Source organism: Triticum aestivum, chromosome 5D, assembly GCF_018294505.1.
Source record: "Triticum aestivum cultivar Chinese Spring chromosome 5D, IWGSC CS RefSeq v2.1, whole genome shotgun sequence".
Lineage (NCBI taxonomy): Eukaryota > Viridiplantae > Streptophyta > Magnoliopsida > Poales > Poaceae > Triticum > Triticum aestivum.
In genome coordinates, this window is record NC_057808.1 from 109,523,838 (window position 1) to 109,546,894 (window position 23,057).

Genomic DNA, 23,057 nt, shown 5'->3' on the forward strand with positions numbered 1-23,057 from the left:
GAAGGGTCTTTTACATCTGTATCCCTAACTTGAACCCACTACTCACATTTGCCCCTAATTCGCAAGCCTGCTCAAAAATACCCCTCCGCCGTCATGTTCCCTTATAGAATTGCCCTTCCGTGCCATTTCCGTCCAGTCAAGGCTGTTTGACTTGTAAGTGGTCGTTTCTTTGACATTTTTGCCCCTCTGTCCTTACACCTGGGCCCAGGTCACCAGTTCACTCTCTCTCCCTCTCATTCTCTCGCCCGAGCCGCATGCTCTCTCTTTCTCCCCCAAATCGCCTCCCACCGTAACCCTAACCCTAGCTCGCTCGATCCAACTCGCAAGGCTCGATCTCCTGATGGCAGCCATGGTGGAGCTTCAGATTTGACTCTACGCCGCACTCTACTACGGCGGCGGCGGATGGATGGGGATAGTAGTTGCGGCGGCAGCGGCGGCGGCGAACGAGGGAGCACACCGCAGCCACAAAAGCATGCTTCAGCGGGGTAAGTTTCTCTTCTAATCTGGCGGAGTCTCATGCCATTTGTAGTTCGATTTGGGATTTGTTGACCTAGTTCATAGTGCTCATGGCGTTGGGATTTGTCTCTGTTTTCCATGGTCATCGTAGGATCGACCCCGATAGAGCAGTTGGGATGGAATGTAGAATGGAAACCACACTTCTAGCTAGAGCTGGCACAAAAGCAACCAATACAGGATTTCTTTTCCTTTTGTTGCTGACAATCAATGGACTTTTAATCAGTTTAGATCTGCCATATGTGCTCAATATCCATGGGGTCTATATGATGCAGTGGAATTCAAGTACTGGGACATTGACAAAACAGCTTGGGTCCCTGTCCAGTGTGATGATGAGCTTGGTATCATGTTTGCAATACATGATTCTTTCCCTGCTAAACTAGAAATCAGTGTCATACAAAGGAAGAGAGGAGAGCCAGAGAGCAGAGGAACAAGATCTCAGTCTAGGTCTAGAGATAAAGGTAGGACCAGCCAATCAAGGGGCAGGAAAAGAACAACTCATAGTAGAGGCAGCATCAGTTCCATGCAGGCACCAGGAACACCTACTGTAGAAGTTAATAAGAATGCAGGTCCCTCTCATAGTAGAGATTCAGTTGACCCCTATACTGAAGAGGGACTACCAGATGATTGGCCAAGTGATGATGAGGATGAAAAGTTATTTCCACAGTCTGTAAGAAGGAAGAAGGGCAAGAAGAAAGATGATGAGCGGGAAGATTATGTTCCACCCCCTGAAGGCATGTTTGCTGAGGCAGGTGAAGATGAGAAGGAGGAGGACAGGGACATGGGATACTCTGAAACATCTGATGAGGAAAGACCAGATGTGCAATACAATAGAGATGATCCTTCTTTGGCACAGGGAACAATATTTTCCAGTGCTTTAGACTGTAGAAATGCTCTTGCAACCTTCTCAATAAAGACTGAAAGTGAATTTGTGATAGACAAGAGTGACAGTACTAGGTTGACAGTGCATTGTGCTTATAAGAGGTGTCAATGGAGGATGCATACCTCCTTAATGAGACATAGCACACTGTTTCAGGTATCAAATATAGCAACTAACATTGCATTTGTAGTTAGCAGCATTGATACTATATTTTGTTTGTTTGTTGCAGCACATAGGTTCTACCATGTGTCTGAACTTTCATGAATGCAGGTTAAGGTGAAACAAACTGCTCATACATGTCCCAGTGTGAACAGGAGAAAAACATTGAAGTCAGCTAAGAGTAGATGGGTTGCTGATGCTGTGAAGACCTGGGTTTTTAGAGGATTCAGAAGTGGGACCAACAGAATTGCAGAAAATGAAGATAAGCACATATGAGGCAGAGATCACAGCAGTTGACAAGGAAAAGAGAGAGTGGAGATATCCAGTAAATTTGGCAACTGGGACTTGCAGTTGTAGAAAGTGGCAGTTAACCGGACAGCCTTGCATACATGCTTTGTATTTTATTACTTCAATGAGAGGCCCAGTAAGTGAGATTGATCAGTATGTACATGAGTACTTTTCTGTTGCTAGATTCAATGCTACTTATGCTAAAAATTTGCCTGCAATGGAGGGCAAACAACAGTGGGATGTGGTGGACCCTGGGTTTAAATTGTCTGCTCCATTGCAAAACAGGGCCCCTGGTAGACCTAGGAAGACAAGAATTAGGGCAAAATCTGAGGGAAAAGGACTTGGAGGAAGGAGAAAGAAATGTGGCAGGTGTGGAAGGCTTGGCCATCGTGGCACTCACTTCAAGGAATCCATTGACCCAGCTTTTGGGGAAGAAGAGCACTGGGGGGCTGAAAATGCAACAGATGATCATTTAGATGCTGAAACAGATGCTGAAAATGCTACTGAGGTTGAAACAAATGTTGAAAATGCTACAGAGGTTGAACCTGATGCTGAAAATGCTATAGAGGTTGAACCTGATGCTGTAATTGCTACAGATGCACCAACAGTGTCATCTGTTGTAAGGTGCAACTGCTACAGATGTTCTCATTTCAATTTTTGCTTCTTTGATGTTCTCATTTCCTTTTTTGCTGCATTTAATGTTCTCATTTCAATTGTAGCCCAAGGAAGAACTACAAAAAGGCAGCTGATAGAGGGATGTCACCAGCCAAGAAGAGGCTCAAGTTTGCACCAGATCCTACAGTAGGATCTGGTACTGGAAGCAACCAGCTAAGCAAAGAAGTGAGCAAAACTGTCACCACAAGGAGGAGTTCAAGGCTCTTAACTAATCCTACTTGCAACACCAGGAGCAAGAAGATGAAAGACCTGTGACTGGAATCATTTACTGCTGTTTTTGTTGTTTAACAACTATTTGTGAACTTGTTAGCTGCTATCTTAAGTGTGTGATGCTGAAATTATGAACTTATGTAATGGTGAACTTGTGAGCTACTATCTTGAATGTGCAATACTCCTTTTGTGCAATGATGAATTTATGCTATTTTGTGAGCTGCTAGTTTCGAATATTATGTGAACTGCTATCTTGTGAGATGCTACTTTCAAATATTTTTGTGAGCTCCTATTTTGTCACAACAGATCATTTATTCAAATATTTCAATCTATGCTATTTCAGTCATCGATCAAAGCAAGATTCTTGAGTCATTTCCAAATAGCAACATCACAACATTCCCAAATCACAGCATTGTTCTGTGATAATACATACCCAAACCAAGCTCCATCACAACATACACTACAAAGAGAAATCCATTTAGTATGGATTATTAGACCACTCAGAAACAAATGTGGCCACAATGCTAATACCAAGAACTATGATAAATCCCCATGCTTGCATAAGCTCGTTCCTCTTTTTCATCTTCAGCTTCAGTTTCTTGTTCTTATCGGTTAGATACATCACCCTCCTCTCTAAATCATGAGATTTTAGCCAGCTCTTCTCCAATCCTGCATGAAGCTCCTCAAATGCACGAGCAACACGTTCGGTCGGTGGCGGGTCAATCCATACAACCCACTCACATTCATCAGGAAGCTACAAAATCAATGACCGAATTAGAAAGAGGGGAAAGAGCAGAATTGAATCAAGCTTAAAAGCCAAACACTTATATCAAGAGGGCAGCCGAGAAACCTTCTGCCGGAGCTTGCTCCTCCCCAGGCGACACAACGAGCAGGAATAAGCCGTGGCCAGGGCACCGCTGCATCGAGCGAACCTCAAGCCCACAGAATGTCCGATTGGGGATGTAAAACTCCGATTGAAACTGAACTATCCCGACACCATCAACCTAACAGCAACAAAAAAACCCAAATTGACGAACCCTAATTCCGCAATATGCCCATATCTCCCCCAAATCGACACTGAAACTTACATTGGCGGCCACCGATGAGCTCGTAGAAGACATCCCCGCCGTGCCCGACGTAGACACCGCTCACCACGCCATGCCTGACCTGCCCCTCTCTCTCCGACCGCGGAAACGCCCGATCCAGTACGTGCTCAAAAATGCCCCTGTCGTCGCGAGGAAGAAGAAAGAGGGGAGAGAGAGTGAATCGGTTAGTTGGGCCCAGATGTACGGCGGGAGGGGCAAAAATGTCAAAGAAACGGCACATTAGCGGTCAAACAGCCTTGACTGGACGAAAACGGCTCGGAGGGGCATTTCTATAAGGGCACATCACGGCGGAGGGGCATTTTTGAGCAGGCTTTGGAATTAGGGGTATATCTAATTAGGTGGTTCGAGTTAGGGACAGAAATGCAAATGGCCCTTACAAGAAAGTGAGTGGGAGCTCTGTATCTTTTCTCATATTGTATGTGGACGACATACTATTGATGGGAAATAATATAGAACTCTTGGAAAGCATAAAGGCCTACTTGAATAAGTGTTTTTCAATGAAGGACCTTGGAGAAGCTGCTTATATATTAGGCATCAAGATCTATAGAGATGATCGAGACGCCTCATTGGTCTTTCACAAAGCACATACCTTGACAAGATATTGAAGAAGTTCAATACGGATCAGTCAAAGAAGGGGTTCTTGCCTGTATTGCAAGGTGTGAGATTGAGCGCGGGTCAATGCCCGACCACGGTAGAAGATAGAGAAAAGATGAGTGTCATCCCCTATGCCTCGGCCATAGGGTCTATTATGTATGCCATGCTGTGTACCAGACCTGATGTAAACCTTGCCGTAAGTTTGGTAGGAAGGTACCAAAGTAATCCCGGCATGGAACACTGGACAGCGGTCAAGAATATCCTGAAGTACCTGAAAAGGACTAAGGATATGTTTCTCGTTTATGGAGGTGACGAAGAGCTCGTCGTAAAGGGTTACGTTGATGCTAGCTTCGACACAGATCTGGATGACTCCAAGTCACAAACCGGATACGTGTATATTTTGAATGGTGGGGCAGTCAGCTGGTGCAGTTGCAAGCAAAGCGTCGCGGCGGGATCTACATGTGAAGCAGAGTACATGGCAGCCTCGGAGGCAGCACATGAAGCAATCTGGATGAAGGAGTTCATTACCGACCTAGGAGTTATTCCCAATGCGTCGGGCCCGATGACTCTCTTCTGTGACAACACTGGAGCTATTGCCCTTGCCAAGGAGCCCAGGTTTCACAAGAAGACCAGGCATATCAAGCGTCGCTTCAACTCCATTCGTGAAAATGTTCAAGATGGAGACATAGAGATTTGTAAAGTGCATACGGACCTGAATGTCGCAGATCCGTTGACTAAACCTCTTCCACGTGCAAAGCATGATCAACACCAGAACTCTATAGGTGTTCGATTCATCATAATGTAACTAGGTTATTGACTCTAGTGCAAGTGGGAGACTATTGGAAATATGCCCTAGAGGCAATAATAAAATGGTTATTATTTTATTTCCTTGTTCATGATAATTGTCTATTGTTCATGCTATAATAGTGTTATCCGGAAATCGTAATACATGTGTGAATACATAGACCACAACATGTCCCTAGTGAGCCTCCAGTTGACTAGCTCGTTGATCAATAGATGGTTACGGTTTCCTAACCATGGACATAGGATGTCATTGATAACGGGATCACATCATTAGGATAATGATGTGATGGACAAGACCCAATCCTAAGCATAGCACAAGATCGTGTAGTTTGTCTGCTAAAGCTTTTCTAATGTCAAGTATCTTTTCCTTAGACCATGAGATTTTGCAACTCCCGGATACCGCAAGGGTACTTTGGGTGTGCCAAATGTCACAACGTAATTGGGTTGCTATAAAGGTACACTACGGGTATCCCCGAAAGTATCTGTTGGGTTGGCACGAATCGAGACTGGGATTTGTCACTCTGTATGACGGAGAGGTATCTCTGGGCCCACTCGGTAAGACATCATCGTAATGGGCTCAATGTGACTAAGGGGTTGGTCGCGGGATGATGTGTTACGGAACGAGTAAAGAGACTTGTCGTAACGAGATTGAACAAGGTATCGGTATACCGACGATTAAACTCGGGCAAGTGCTATATCGGTAGACAAAGGGAATCGTATATGGGATTGATTGAATCCTTGACATCATGGTTCATCCGATGAGATCATCGTGGAACATGTGGGAGCCAACATGGGTATCCAGATCCTGCTGTTGGTTATTGGCCGGAGAGCTGTCTCGGTCATGTCTGCATAGTTCCCGAACCCGTAGGGTCTACACACTTAAGGTTCGAGGACGATAGGGTTATAGGGAATAGATGTACATGGTTACAGAATGTTGTTCGGAGTCCCGAATGAGATCCCTGACATCACGAGGAGTTCCAGAATGGTCCGGAGGTGAAGATTTATATATGGGAAGTCAAGTTTCAGTCACCGGAAAGGTTGCGGGGTTTATCGGTATTGTACCGGGACCACCGAAGGGGTTCCGGGGGTCCACCGGGAGGGTCCACCTGCCCCGATGGACCTAATGGGCTGTAGTTGGGTGGGAACCAGCCCCTTAGTGGGCTGGTGCCCCCCCCAAGGGCCCAAGGCGCCTAGGGTTGGAAACCCTAGAGGGCCACTGCCCCCCTCCCGGGGGGCGGGCGCCCCCCTAGTTGGAAAACCTAAGGGGGCCGCCGCCCCCCCCTCTAGATGGATCTAGGGGGCTGGCCCCCCTCCCCTTCCCCTATATATAGTGGGGGTTTTGGGGCTGCCAGAGACACAAGTCTCCCTCTCTCTTGGCGCAGCCCTACCCCTCTCCCTCCACGTCTATCGCAGTGCTTGGCGAAGCCCTGCTGGAGTGCCACGCTCCTCCACCACCACCACGCCGTCGTGCTGCTGCTAGACGGAGTCTTCCCCAACCTCTCCCTCTCTCCTTGCTGGATCAAGGCACGGGAGACGTTAGCGGGCTGCACGTGTGTTGAACGCGGAGGCACCGTTATTCGGTGCTTAGATCGGATTCGGCCGTGATCTGAATCGCTTCGTGTACGACTCCACCGACCGCGTTCTTGCAATGCTTCCGCATCGCGATCTTCAAAGGTATGAAGATGCACTCCCCTCTCGTTGCTAGTAAGCTCCATAGATTGATCTTGGTGATGCGTAGAAAAAATTTAATTTCTGCAACGATCCCCAACACAAACTTGATAAAGATGGTCACTCATATTTTGATGCGGACCTTTGGAGAAAAATGTCTAAGTGTTATGAACTGAAAGCTGGCAATAAAATCTAGTGCGTGCACCACAGCCTGGTCTAATTAACATGGATGTTTACTTCCCCAACATCATCAGCCGATCAAAGTCTGATCGAGATTAGTGTCCTTTCAACTTTCTCCATGCTGGCATATTACTTAGCAAAATCGGGGTATTTGTTCTGACTAATTGATCATATTTAAGCAACCAATTGTGATTTCATTTTCTGACTTCGTTCCTAGGCAGTAACAAATTCTATTTACCAATTTCTGGGCACTATATGTTCTTATGCCATGTTCTGAATAAATAATACCTTTCCACCTTCTAAGCAGGATATGTTGGATGCATAGTTAATGATCTGTATGTTACTAAGCGTACCAAATTTCACTGGAAAGACTTGAAGCATGTCATAAAATTTGTTGATAATTTGACAAAGATAGCACAGTGTATGAATCTAGATTCTGGATGGGATTAATTATACCTGTGGTGCACACATTGAACAATACCAATTGTGTGCACAAAACGCGGGTACAAAGTCTTATTTTTTTTTGTTGATTCTCATAAACTATATATATCTTCAACGATATGTTACAGAAATTGCCCGCTGCAGTTGTTCCTGAATCGATTTCCTGGCGCGGTCGAATTACACTTGTGCCTGCTAATGATGCCAAAGTGATTGCAAGGTACTACATTTCCCGCAGAAATGGAACCATTCAAATTAACAAGTTTTCGCTTGTCGTGGCAATTCATCCATATTGGAAAATTGGAGACTGTTCTACTCATGCTCTACCAAGGCACACGAGGGTTCTTCCTTTTCATTGACGATATGTCGAGTCGCCGTGATAAAGTTGCTTCCAGCGGATAGTTGTGGTTGTTGGCCCTCAGCCTCTTAAAATGTGCTAGTTGTTACTATGTTAAGTATGTAGATATGGACCATATGATTGTTGGCCCTCAGCCTCTTAAAATGTGGTAGTTGTTACTATGTTAAGTATGTAGATATGGACCATATGGTTGTCAAAACCGTGTTACGAAGATCCTCCTTTTGTCGAATAGTGTAACCACTATATATATGTTACTCAAATGTTGTTAGCCAAGTTCTTAAATTTTCATAGAAAGTATTACTATCGTACACAGTTCATTGAGTTTAAGTGTGTGCTCGGTAGAGCCGTAGAGTAGAGGACATCCATGTTTTCGACGTGGCGATTAGCACCGATGTCTAGAAGGCATTTGCATATTAATTGTCCATATTGCAAATTCACACACGTGTTAACATAAGGAAACATATGTGTAACTTACTAATCATCGCACACGAGTACTCACAGACGCATCGTATGCGATACTCCAAGTCATCGCAAGCAACTAGTTTCCATTTTTCAAAGTTTTTTGTACACACATAATCGCACAAGAATTAACTATAGTAACCATCTATGTTATAATTTCTCATCGCAAACAGTTCACCTGAGTGGGTTGTTTGCTGCGTATCACACACATCTTGTTTACACGAATCGTTTGTGTTCTTTTGGCTCATCTCAAATAGTTCATCTATGTGAACTGTATGCCGCATATCACACACGTCTTGTTAAGTTGAACTGTTTCTGTTGTGTTCCCTAATCAAAAACAGTTCATCCGAGTGAACCGTATGCCGTATATCACACACACCTTGATCAGGCTGAACGTTTCTGTTGCATTCCCTAATAGCAAACAGTTCATCTGAGCAAACTGTATGCCATATATCGCACACACCTTGATATGGTTGCCCGTTTCTGTTGTTCTGCCTCATCGCAAACAATTCATATGGATCAACCGTATGCCCTGCATCACACACGCAACTAAAATCTGAATCGTGTTTGATGTCTCCATCATCGCAAATATTTTGTATCTTTTTTGATGGTTTTTTACATCACTGTTTGCGATTAATGCATCGCACACAGTTTCATCAAAGGGTCTCTGATCATAGTGTCGCATTAGCAGCATCCTACAGTAGTGGATTAATCCCCTCGCAAGCATCCGTAACTACGAGAAAAGTATTATGAAAGTGCGTTAAGTTGACTAGAGGGGGGTGAATAGGCGAGTTTTAAGAATTCTTCAATGAGAAATTTTAGGGTTAGGAAATTCCTAAACGAAGAACTACTTGCAGCGGAATAAGTACTCAGATGCATACATGACATAACATAAGCATGGACATCATGATGAAATAAAAACAGACACAGAGTACAGAAAGCGTAAGCACAGGATAAAACAGGATGAAGACAAACAGACTGAAGAAATTGAACTGAGGAAATTGAGAAAGTTTTCAGTCAAAGTCTTCAAACAGATATGAACAAGCACACAACACTGTAATGAGGAAATGAAAGGGTTGAGGAAATAGAACCAGTTAGCTCGGTGAAGACAATGATTTGTTAGACCAGTTCCAATTGTTGTGACAGTTGTACGTCTGGTTGGAGCGGCTAGGTATTTAAACCTGAGGACACACAGTCCTCACCGTATTCTCCTTGAGCTAAGGTCACACAGACCTCGCCCAATCACTCGTGGTAAGTCTTCAGGTGACTTCCAAACCTTCACAAACTCGGTCACTCGGCGATCCACAATTTCGGCTTGGATGCTCTAGACCACGAAGCCTAACCGTCTGGAAGATGCACAGTCTTCAAAGGTAACAAGCGTCGGATCCACACAGGATCAATCTCTTCAGTGATGCTCAATCACTTTGGGTTTGTAGGTGTTTGGGTTTGGGTTTTCCTCAGTTGATGATTTTTGCTCAAAGTCCTAGGAGGATGGGATGCTCTCAATGACAAGTGTCAGTTTCTCTTGGAGCAGCCAACCAGCTAGTGGTTGTAGGGGGCAGCTATTTATAGCCTAGGGAGTAGCCGACATGATAAGACATAAATGCCCTTCAATGATATGACCGTTAGGTGGGTAGATATTTTGGGACAGTTGACTCATAGGACAGCAACGGTCGGAAATTTGAGGCTCAAATTCCTCAGGGCTATCATGGTCCTCACTTGTAGGTAATCCGCACTGGCGAATTCCTAACTCCTCAGTTAGAACAAATTCCTCAGAGACCAGAAGAACTTTGTCTCTGTCACTGAGGAAATTGACTGAACTGTATGAGATTTCCAATGGCTTCACTCGAAGGGATTGGTAGGTATAGGATTTTGAGTTGAGCATCACTTGGAAACTTTTCCTTAGTTTTTCCTCGACCCCCTTTAACAGTACGGTGTTTCCTATGACTCAAGAAAGAGAAAATGAAACTATGAAAACAAAAGTCTTCACACTTCATGTTCCTTGCATGAATATCAAGTCATCATGGTCACACCAATTTCTTCATCTTCAAAGTCTTCAGAATGTCTTCAGAAATCCAAAGTCTTCAGTTGAAGACATTCATTTTTATTGGTCGACTTTTTCTGTAAATATCAAACTCCTCGTAGTCTTATAGACCTGTGTACACTCAAAAATGCATTAGTCCCTTAACCTATAAGTCTTCAATACACCAAAATCACTAAGGGGCACTAGATGCACTTACAATCTCCCCCTTTTTGGTGATTGATGACAATATAGGTTAAGTTTTCAACGGGGATAAACATATGAAGTGTAAATACTGATATTGAGGAATTTGATTTGCAAGATATAGAAGAACTCCCCTTGAAGATGTGCATAGTGAGGAATTTGCTTTTGAAGCATTGCACACTTAAAGAGTAGAATCATGGACATCTACCCCTATATCTTGTAATTCATACACACATTTAACATATGATATGAAGAACTTGAAATGCATGATGAAATATGGTGACTGATGTAATTCAGCATGCGTGCATTAACATATATGAGGAAATAGCATGCATAAGAACATAGCAAGAGTATCAGACCACCATCGGGTTTAAGATTACAACTCGATCCAACAAAGTTTTCAAAAGAACGAGAGTTGTAACTTAGCAAATAAAACACCCATATGTATACCCGCTTGAAGACTAACTCAAATTTCTCCCCATTTGTCATCGAATGACCAAAACGGACGAAAAGTGAGGACTAACGCCCCTAAAGAATATCATCATGAAGTCGATGGAGGAGCGCCAGCGTTGTTGGGGTCGGTTGTTGAAGTAGGGCCTGCCGCAATGTCGTCCAAATATTCATGCTCATCAGTCTCGCGCGATGAAGAATATGAGCTGGCCACCAAGTGAGGAACTTTGACTTTCTTGAATTTCTTCGAAGGTGGCTGAGACCAGTCAAAGTCCTACTTGAAGCCCATCTGTTTCAGATCTTCTTCACCGTAGAGATGAGATAGAACAGCCCAGGTGCGATCAAAGACTTCATGCAGATAGTAATGGTTCTTCTTCACTGAATTCTACGTGATGGTCATGTTCTGAAGAATTGAACCAAACTGTCTTTTTACCCACTTATGGTTGCGATCGACCTTCTGGTGAAGACTGAGGAGAAGCTCACGATCAGTCATCACCCTTGGAGCTGTGCCTTGAGGATTTTGCTTTGAGGCATTGGCGGCAGAGTCATGAGTGGCAGAGTCATCATTGGTGGAGTAAGATGCAGCTTTGCAGAACTGACCATCCAATGGACGAACGACTTCATCAATAACAGCAGGGGCCTTGCCCTTCTCATCGGCTGAGGAAAATGTCCGCTTGAGGACTTCTATTGGGGGCAAGTAGCTGAGATGATTTTGAAAGTCAGCCTTGAAATTGATTGAAGACCTTGTTTTGAGGAATCTCGTAATCCAAGGAGCGTAAGGCTTCAACTCAAAAGGCGACAATGCAACATTTGCCAGAGTCCTCATGAAGAAATCATGGTAGTTGATTGGAACTCCATGAATGATGTTGAAAAGCAAATTCTTCATGATGCCAACGACCTCTTCTTCATTCGAGTCGTGTCCTTTGATTGGACTCAACGTCTTGGTCAGAATGCGATAGACAGTCCGTGGCACATATATACAGCAATTCCGTCACGAGGAATTTGGTCCTTGAGGCTTGATAAGGCTTCAGCGGTTTCATCAGGACTTGCATGTAATGGTCAGATAGCTCAGGTTCATGATATATACAATGTGCACCTTCAAGGGGAGGACTGACAGGTAGGGCATGAAGCAATTCAGAGGTCGATGCTTTGAAGTGGGTGTTTTCTGTCATCCAGTCCAACACCCAAGAATTCACATCTTCAGCATTTCCTGTGATGTGCAGCATCGCGTAGAACTGAAGAATTAGCTCTTCATTCCAGTCCACAATATCGGTGCAGAAGTTTAGCAGCCCAGCTTCATGAAGCACATTGAGGACTGGTGTGAATCAAGGCAGTGATTCCATGTCCACATGAGGAATATGCTCATGATCAAATACTTTGTCCTTATCGAAAAGCAGTGAAGAATAGAAGTTGGCTTGGCTTGCGGTCCAGAAACGCTTCCTTCGCAGACTACATGCTCATGGAAGAAATCATCAGCCTTGAAGTTCTGCTTCTTGGAGAAGGGATTCTTTGGCCTGGGCAGAGGAGTGTCAGTCAAAGTCATCGCAGCCTCAGGAATCACATTCTCAGGAACCACAGGCTGAGGAATTTTAGTTTCTGCTTCAGTAGCAGCCTGGGTCTTCAATTCTTCATCAACATTAACATCAGCACTAGTGGCTAGAATTTCTTCAGGAATGGGAGGAGTGGAGTGATGTTCTTCAGAACCCATCTGAACTTCAGTGTGCACTGGGGACTGAGGAATTTGTTGCAGTGGCGTGAACATGGGAGATTTGGGGTGTTGACTTTCCCAAAAGTCATCATTCATCACTGGAGTGGTGCTCCCAATGTCCACGTCTTCATCTTCTTCATTCAATTCTTCAACGCCTGCCTCTTCAGCTATGAACTGAGGCATAGGAGATGAGACAACTGGGGTTGAAGGGATATTATCCGCTTCAATTTCTTGGTCCAACTGCTCTGAAGAAGCAGTAGAAGGAACGTCTTCATCAGATCCGCTTGGGATCTCATAATCTTCACAAAAAGGAATGAGTTCCTTTGATGGCATACTGGAGACAGGAACAGCATCAGTAGGATTCTCAAATGAGCTGGTTAATGTCTTCATCTTCTTCGGGGCTGAAGAATCTGATGAAGCGGATGCTTTCCTTTTCTTCACTGATGCTCGCTCCGCAGTCTTGGTTTTCTTCGCTTCTGATGCAGAAGGAAGAACTGGACTTGGTGTTGGTGCAGGAGGAGCAGAGGAAATTGGTTCATTTACCTCAGGCGCAACTGATGAAGTTGGCCTGGTTGGTTCAGTTTCTTCAGGCACAGCGGTTGATGTCTCAGCTGGCCTGGATTGTTCCTCAGGCGCAACACTTGTGGTTGCCCTGGCAATTTCATCAGTGGCTGGAATAGAGTCATCAGCCCTGGTACTAGCAGTTTCATCAGCAGCCTGATTTTCATCAGCGGTGCTGGCGTGTTCTTCAGTGGGCTGAGCAGATGCTTCACCCTGAGGAGATTCAGCTTTTGAAGTGAATTTTTTAGTTAACTTCACAAATCTGACTTTGGCTCCAAGCTAGTCAGCATAGTAGCGATCAAATTCATCACTGAGATTCTTGATATCTGATTGCAGAGCTACAAGTTGATCAGGTGGAAGCTTCAACACATTTTGCTTTAGAGAGCGCTCTTTCTTGTACTGTGCTTTCTTCACCTTCCTCCCTTGTTCATATTTCCATTTTTCCTCACCAATGAAGGTAGTCAACATATGACTTTGACCAGGAGTGAGGTTTGTTGGAAATATGCCCTAGAGGCAATAATAAATGGTTATTATTATATTTCTTTGTTCATGGTAATTGTCTATTATACATGCTATAATTGTATTGTCCGGAAATCGTAATACATGTGTGAATACATAGACCACAACGTGTCCCTAGTAAGCCTCTAGTTGACTAGCTCGTTGATCAACAGATAGTCATGGTTTCCTGACTATGGACATTGGATGTCATTGATAACGGGATCACATCATTAGGAGAATGATGTGATGGACAAGACCCAATCCTAAGCATAGCATAAAAGATCATGTAGTTTCGTTTGCTAGAGCTTTTCCAATGTCAAGTATCTTTTCCTTAGACCATGAGATCGTGCAACTCCCGGATACCGTAGGAGTGCTTTGGGTGTGCCAAACGTCATAACGTAACTGGGTGACTATAAAGGTGCATTACGGGTATCTCCGAAAGTGTCTGTTGGCTTGGCACGGATCGAGACTGGGATTTGTCACTCCGTGTGATGGAGAGGTATCTCTGGGCCCACTTGGTAATGCATCATCATAATGAGCTCAATGTGACTAAGGCGTTAGTCACGGGATCATGCATTGTGGTACGAGTAAAGAGACTTGCCGGTAACGAGATTGAACAAGGTATTGGGATACCGACGATCGAATCTCGGGCAAGTAACATACCGATTGACAAAGGGAATTGCATACGGGATTGATTGAATCCTCGACACCGTGGTTCATCCGATGAGATTATCGTGGAACATGTGGGAGCCAACATGGGTATCCAGATCCCGCTTTTGGTTATTGACCGGAGAGGCGTCTCGGTCATGTCTGCATGTCTCCCGAACCCGTAGGATCTACACACTTAAGGTCCAGTGACGCTAGGGTTGTAGAGATATATGTATGCGGAAACCCGAAAGTTGTTCGGAGTCCCGGATGAGATCCCGGACGTCACGAGAGATTCCGGAATGGTCCGGAGGTGAAGAATTATATATAGGAAGTCAAGTTTCGGCCACTGGGAAAGTTTCGGGGGTTACCGGTATTGTACCGGGACCACCGGAAGGGTCCCGGGGGTCCACCAGGTGGGTCCACCTATCCCGGAGGGCCCCGTGGGCTGAAAGTGGAAGGGAACCAGCCCTTAGTGGGCTGGGGCGCCCCCCTTGGGCCTTTCCCCATGCGCCTAGGGTTGGGAACCCTAGGGGGGAGCTTCCCCCTTGCCTTGGGGGGCAAGGCAACCCCTTCCCCCTTGGCCGCCCCCCCCCCCTTGGAGATCCCATCTCCCAGGGCTGGCGCACCCCCCCCCCAGGGGCCTATATAAAGGGGGGAGGGAGGGCAGCAACCTACAGCCTTGGGCGCCTCCCTCCTCCCCTGCAACACCTCTCTCTCTCTCGCAGAAGCTCGGCGAAGCCCTGCCAGAGACCCGATACATCCACCACCACGCCGTCGTGCTGCTGGATCTCCATCAACCTCTCCTTCCCCCTTGCTGGATCAAGAAGGAGGAGACGTCGCTGCACCGTACGTGTGTTGAACGCGGAGGTGCCGTCCGTTCGGCACTCGGTCATCGGTGATTTGGATCACGGCGAGTACGACTCCGTCATCCACGTTCATTGGAACGCTTCCTCTCGCGATCTACAAGGGTATGTAGATGCACTCCTTTCCCCTCGTTGCTAGTAGACTCCATAGATGCATCTTGGTGAGCGTAGGAAAATTTTAAAATTATGCTACGATTTCCAACAGTGGCATCATGAGCCAGGCCTATGCGTAGTTACTATGCACGAGTAGAACACAAAGCAATTGTGGGCGTTGAGTTTGCCAATTCTTCTTGCCGCTACTAGTCGTTTCTTGTTTCGACGGCATTGTAGGATGAAGCGGCCCGGACCGACCTTACACGTACGCTTACGTGAGACAGGTTCCACCGACTGACATGCACTAGTTGCATAAGGTGGCTAGCGGGTGTCTGTCTCTCCTACTTTAGTCGGAACGGATTCGATGAAAAGGGTCCTTATGAAGGGTAAATAGAAATTGGCAAATCACGTTGTGGTCATACGTAGGTAAGAAAACGTTCTTGCTAGAAACCTACAAACCACGTAAAAACTTGCAACAACAATTAGAGGACGTCTAACTTGTTTTTGCAGCAAGTGCTATGTGATGTGATATGGCCAGAAGATGTGATGAATGATATATGTGATGTATGAGATTGATCATATTCTTGTAATCGGAATCACGACTTGCATGTCGATGAGTATGACAACCGGCAGGAGCCATAGGAGTTGTCTTTATTATTTTGCATGACCTGCGTGTCATTGAATAACGCCATGTAAATTACTTTACTTTGTTGCTAAACGCGTTAGCCATAGAAGTAGAAGTAATCGTTGGCGTGACGACTTCATGAAGACACAATGATGGAGATCATGATGATGGAGATCATGGTGTCATGCCGGTGACGAAGATGATCATGGTGCCCCGAAGATGGAGATCAAAGGAGCATAATGATATTGGCCATATCATGTCACTATTTGATTGCATGTGATGTTTATCATGTTTTTGCATCTTATTTGCTTAGAATGACGGTAGCAAGTAGGATGATCCCTTATAATAATTTCAAGAAAGTGTTCACCCTAACTGTGCACCGTTGCGAAGGTTCGTTGTTTCGAAGCACCACGTGATGATCGGGTGTGATAGATTCTAACGTTCGAATACAACGGGTGTTGACGAGCCTAGCATGTACAGACATGGCCTCGGAACACACGCAATACACTTAGGTTGACTTGACGAGCCTAGCATGTACAGACATGGCCTCGGAACACGGAGGACCGAAAGGTCGAGCATGACTCGTATAGAAGATACGATCAACATGGAGATGTTCACCGATCTTGACTAGTCCGTCTCACGTGATGATCGGACACGGCCTAGTTAAAATCGGATCATATTTCACTTAGATGACTAGAGGGATGTCTATCTGAGTGGGAGTTCATTAAATAATTTGATTAGATGAACTTAATTATCATGAACTTAGTCTAAAATCTTTACACTATGTATTGTAGATCAAATGGCCAACGTTGTCCTCAATTTCAACGCGTTCCTAGAGAAAACCAAGCTGAAAGATGATGGCAGCAACTATACGGACTGGGTCCGGAACCTGAGGCTCATCCTCATAGTAGCCAAGAAAGATTATGTCTTAGAAGCACCGCTAGGTGAAGCACCAATCCCAGAGAACCAAGACGTTATGAACGCTTGGCAGCAGCGTGCTGATGATTACTCCCTCGTTCAGTGCGGCATGCTTTACAGCTTAGAACCGGGTCTCCAAAAGCGTTTTGAGAAACATGGAGCATATGAGATGTTCGAGGAGCTGAAACTGGTTTTTCAAGCTCATGCCCGGGTCGAGAGATATGAAGTCTCCGACAAGTTCTTCAGCTGTAAAATGGAGGAGAACAGTTCTGTTAGTGAGCACATACTCAGAATGTCTGGGTTGCACAACCGCTTGTCTCAGCTGGGAGTTAATCTCCCGGATGACGCGGTCATTGACAAAATCCTCCAGTCGCTTCCACCAAGCTACAAGAGCTTTGTGATGAACTACAATATGCAGGGGATGGAAAATACCATTCCCGAGGTATATTCAATGCTGAAATCAGCGGAAGGGGAGATCAGAAAAGAACATCAAGTGTTGATGGTGAATAAAACCACTAAGTTCAAGAAGGGCAAGGGTAAGAAGAACTTCAAGAAGGACGGCAAGGGAGTTGCCGCGCCCGGTAAACCAGTTACTGGGAAGAAGTCAAAGAATGGACCCAAGCCCGAGACTGAGTGCTTTTATTGCAAGGGAAGTGGTCACTGGAAGCGGAACTGCCCCAAATACTTAGCGGACAAGAAGAAGGCCGGCAACACCAAAGGTATATGTGATATACATGTAATTGATGTGTACCTTACCAGTACTCGTAGTAGCTCCTAGGTATTTGATACCGGTGCGGTTGCTCATATTTGTAACTCAAAACAGGAACTACGGAATAAACGGAGACTGGCAAAGGACGAGGTGACGATGCGCGTCGGGAATGGTTCCAAGGTCGATGTGATCACCGTCGGCACGCTACCTCTTCATCTACCCACGGGATTAGTTTTAAACCTCAATAATTGTTATTTAGTGCCAGCTTTGAGCATGAACATTGTATCTGGATCTCGTTTAATTCGAGATGGCTACTCATTTAAATCCGATAATAATGGTTGTTCTATTTATTTGAGAGATATGTTTTATGGTCATGCCCCGCTGGTCAATGGTTTATTTTTGATGAATCTCGAACGTGATGTTACACATGTTCATAGTGTGAATACCAAAAGATGTAAAGTTGATAACGATAGTCCCACATACTTGTGGCACTGCCGCCTTGGTCACATTGGTGTCAAGCGCATGAAGAAGCTCCATGCAGATGGACTTTTGGAGTCTCTTGATTACGAATCATTTGACACGTGCGAACCATGCCTCATGGGTAAGATGACCAAGACTCCGTTCTCCGGAACAATGGAGCGAGCAACCAACTTATTGGAAATCATACATACCGATGTGTGTGGTCCAATGAGTGTTGAGGCTCGCGGAGGATATCGTTATGTTCTCACTCTCACTGATGATTTAAGTAGATATGGGTATGTCTACCTAATGAAACACAAGTTTGAAACCTTTGAAAAGTTCAAGGAATTTCAGAGTGAAGTCGAGAATCAACGTGACAGGAAAATAAAATTCTTACGATCAGATCGTGGTGGAGAATATTTAAGTCACGAATTTGGTACACACTTAAGGAAATGTGGAATAGTTTCACAACTCACGCCGCCTGGAACACCTCAAAGAAACGGTGTGTCCGAACGTCGTAATCGCACTCTATTGGATATGGTGCGATCTATGATGTCTCTTACCGATTTACCGCTCTCATTTTGGGGCTATGCTTTAGAGACTGCCGCATTCACTTTAAATAGGGCTCCGTCGAAATCCGTTGAGACGACACCGTATGAATTATGGTTTGGGAAGAAACCTAAGCTGTCGTTTCTAAAAGTTTGGGGATGCGATGCTTATGTCAGGAAACTTCAACCTAAAAAGCTCGAACCCAAATCGGAAAAATGCGTCTTCATAGGATACCCTAAGGAAACTATTGGGTACACCTTCTACCTCAGATCCGAAGGCAAGATCTTCGTTGCCAAGAACGGGTCCTTTCTAGAGAAGGAGTTTCTCACGAAAGAATTGAGTGGGAGGAAAGTGGAACTTGATGAGGTGATAGTCATCCCTTCCGAACCGGAAAGTAGCGCAGCGCGGGAAAATGTTCCTATGGTGCCTACACCGACTGGGGAAGAAATTAATGATGATGATCATGAAACTTCGGATCAAGTTACTGAACTTCATAGGTCCACAAGGACACGTTCTGCACCAGAGTGGTACGGCAACCCTGTCCTGGAAATCATGTTGTTAGACAACGGTAAACCTTCGAACTATGAAGAAGCGATGGCGGGCCCGGATTCCGACAAATGGCTAGAAGCCATGAAATCCGAGATAGAATCCATGTATGAAAACAAAGTATGGACTTTGACTGACTTGCCCGATGATCGGCGAGCCATAGAAAATAAATGGATCTTTAAGAAGAAGACGGACGCAGATCGTAATGTGACCATCTACAAAGCTCGACTTGTCGCTAAGGGTTATTGACAAGTTCAAGGGGTTGACTACGATGAGACTTTCTCACCCGTAGCGAAGCTGAAGTCCGTCCGAATCATGTTAGCAATTGCCGCATACTATGATTATGAGATATGGCAGATGGACGTCAAAACGGCATTCCTTAACGGCTTCCTTAAGGAAGAGTTGTATATGATGCAGCCGGAAGGTTTTGTCGATCCTAAGAATGCTAACAAAGTATGCAAGCTCCAACGCTCAATCTATGGGCTGGTGCAAGCATCTCGGAGTTGGAACATTCGCTTTGATGAGATGATCAAAGCGTTTGGGTTCACACAGACTTATGGAGAAGCCTGTGTTTACAAGAAAGTGAGTGGGAGCTCTGTAGCATTTCTCATATTATATGTGGATGACATACTATTGATGGGAAATGATATAGAATTCTTGGAGAGTATAAAGGCCTATTTGAATAAGTGTTTTTCAATGAAGGACCTTGGAGAAGCTGCTTATATATTAGGCATCAAGATCTATAGAGATAGATCAAGACGCCTCATTGGTCTTTCACAGAGTACATACCTTGACAAGATATTGAAGAAGTTCAATATGGATCAGTCCAAGAAGGGGTTCTTGCCTGTATTGCAAGGTGTGCAGTTGAGCACGGCTCAATGCCCGACCACGGCAGAAGATATAGAAGAGATGAGTGTCATCCCCTATGCCTCGGCCATAGGGTCTATTATGTATGCCATGCTGTGTACCAGACCTGATGTAAACCTTGCCATAAGTTTGGTAGGAAGGTACCAAAGTAATCCCGGCAAGGAACACCGGACAGCGGTCGAGAATATCATGAAGTACCTGAAGAGGACTAAGGATATGTTTCTCGTTTATGGAGGTGACGAAGAGCTCGTCGTAAAGGGTTACGTCGACGCTAGCTTCGACACAGATCTGGATGACTCGAAGTCACAGACCGGATACGTGTATATTTTGAATGGAGGAGCAGTAAGCTGGTGCAGTTGCAAGCAAAGCGTCGTGGCGGGATCTACATGTGAAGCGGAATACATGGCAGCCTCGGAGGCAGCACAGGAAGCAGTCTGGATGAAGGAGTTCATTACCGACCTAGGGGTGATTCCCAATGCGTCGGGCCTGATGACTCTCTTCTGTGACAACACTGGAGCTATTGCCCTTGCGAAGGAGCCCAGGTTTCACAGGAAGACCAGGCATATCAAGCGTCGCTTCAACTCCATTCGTGAAAGTGTTCAAAATGGAGACATAGATATTTGTAAAGTACATACGGACCTGAATGTAGCAGATCCGTTGACTAAACCTCTCCCTAGGGCAAAACATGATCAACACCAGGACGCAATGGGTGTTCGATTCATCACAATGTAACTAGATTATTGACTCTAGTGCAAGTGGGAGACTGTTGGAAATATGCCCTAGAGGCAATAATAAATGGTTATTATTATATTTCCTTGTTCATGATAATTGTCTATTGTTCATGCTATAATTGTGTTATCCGAAAATCGTAATACATGTGTGAACACATAGACCACAACATGTCCCTAGTGAGCCTCTAGTTGACTAGCTCGTTGATCAACAGATAGTCATGGTTTCCTGACTATGGACATTGGATGTCATTGATAACGGGATCACATCATTAGGAGAATGATGTGATGGACAAGACCCAATCCTAAGCATAGCATAAAAGATCGTGTAGTTTCGTTTGCTAGAGCTTTTCCAATGTCAAGTATCTTTTCCTTAGACCATGAGATCGTGCAACTCCCGGATACCGTAGGAGTCCTTTGGGTATGCGAAACGTCACAATGTAACTAGGTGACTATAAAGGTGCATTACGGGTATCTCCGAAAGTGTCTGTTGGGTTGGCACGGATCGAGACTGGGATTTGTCACTCCGTGTGACGGAGAGGTATCTCTGGGCCCACTCGGTAATGCATCATCATAACGATCTCAATGTGACTAAGTCGTTAGTCACGGGATCATGCATTGCGGTACGAGTAAAGAGACTTGCCGGTAACGAGATTGAACAAGGTATTGGGATACCGACGATCGAATCTCGGGCAAGTAACATACCGATTGACAAAGGGAATTGCATACGGGATTGATTGAATCCTCGACACCGTTGTTCATCCGATGAGATCATCGTGGAACATGTGGGAGCCAACATGGGTATCCAGATCCCGCTGTTGGTTATTGACCGGAGAGGCGTCTCGGTCATGTCTGCATGTCTCCCGAACCCGTAGGGTCTACACACTTAAGGTCAGTGACGCTAGGGTTGTAGAGATATATGTATGCGGAAACCCAAAAGTTGTTCGGAGTCCCGGATGAGATCCCGGACGTCACGAGAGATTCCGGAATGGTCCGGAGGTGAAGAATTATATATAGGAAGTCAAGTTTCGGCCACCGGGAAAGTTTCAGGGGTTACCGGTATTGTACCGGGACCACCGGAAGGGTCCCGGGGGTCCACCAGGTGGGGCCACCTATCCCGGAGGGCCCCGTGGGCTGAAAGTGGAAGGGAACCAGCCCTTAGTGGGCTGGGGCGCCCCCCTTGGGCCTTTCCCCATGCGCCTAGGGTTGGGAATCCTAGGGGGGAGCTTCCCCCTTGCCTTGGGGGGCAAGGCAACCCCTTCCCCCCTTGGCCGCCGCCCCCCCCTTGGAGATCCCATCTCCCAGGGCTGGCGCACCCCCCCAGGGGCCTATATAAAGGGGGGAGGGAGGGCAGCAACCTACAGCCTTGGGCGCCTCCCTCCTCCCCTGCAACACCTCTCTCTCTCTCTCGCAGAAGCTCGGCGAAGCCCTGCCAGAGACCCGATACATCCACCACCACGCCGTCGTGCTGCTGGATCTCCATCAACCTCTCCTTCCCCCTTGCTGGATCAAGAAGGAGGAGACGTCGCTGCACCATACGTGTGTTGAACGCGGAGGTGCCGTCCGTTCGGCACTCGGTCATCGGTGATTTGGATCACGGCGAGTACGACTCCGTCATCCACGTTCATTGGAACGCTTCCGCTCGCGATCTACAAGGGTATGTAGATGCACTCCTTTCCCCTCGTTGCTAGTAGACTCCATAGATGCATCTTGGTGAGCGTAGGAAAATATTAAAATTATGCTACGATTTCCAACAAGGTTCATCTCAGGCAAAGGTGTGTTGGGGTCCTTATGCCATAAGTCGATGAAGTCGAGGATCAACTTTGGATCCAGCATCAATGGCACATTACTGTCTTTGTCTCTAGCGGCCCTTTGTTGTCTGTCTCTGATGATTTCGGTGAGTTCCTCATCATCAGCTTCGTCATCACTAGATGGTACTTTGAAGGCGACTTGCTTCTTGTGAGGACTTGGTCTAGTGCCTCGTCCAGCAGTGGCCTTGGTCTTCAGCAAGGTGGGGCCTGTTGAGGAATGCAGAGGAGCTGAAGAACTTGCAGAGGCTCCTGAAGCAATTGATTTGCCTGTGGTCCTTTGACATGAGGCAAGATGCACAGGTGCTAAGGACTTTTCTGGAGGAGCTGAGGACTTTGGAGGAGCAGGAGCAGCATGAGGAATTTTCTGTGAGGGCTTTGCAGAACTGGGCCATGAGGGCATTGTTGAGGAGCTTGGTGAGGGAGTCTTGGATTAAGGGCTCCTCGGGCGTCTGGGCTATGAGACGTGGG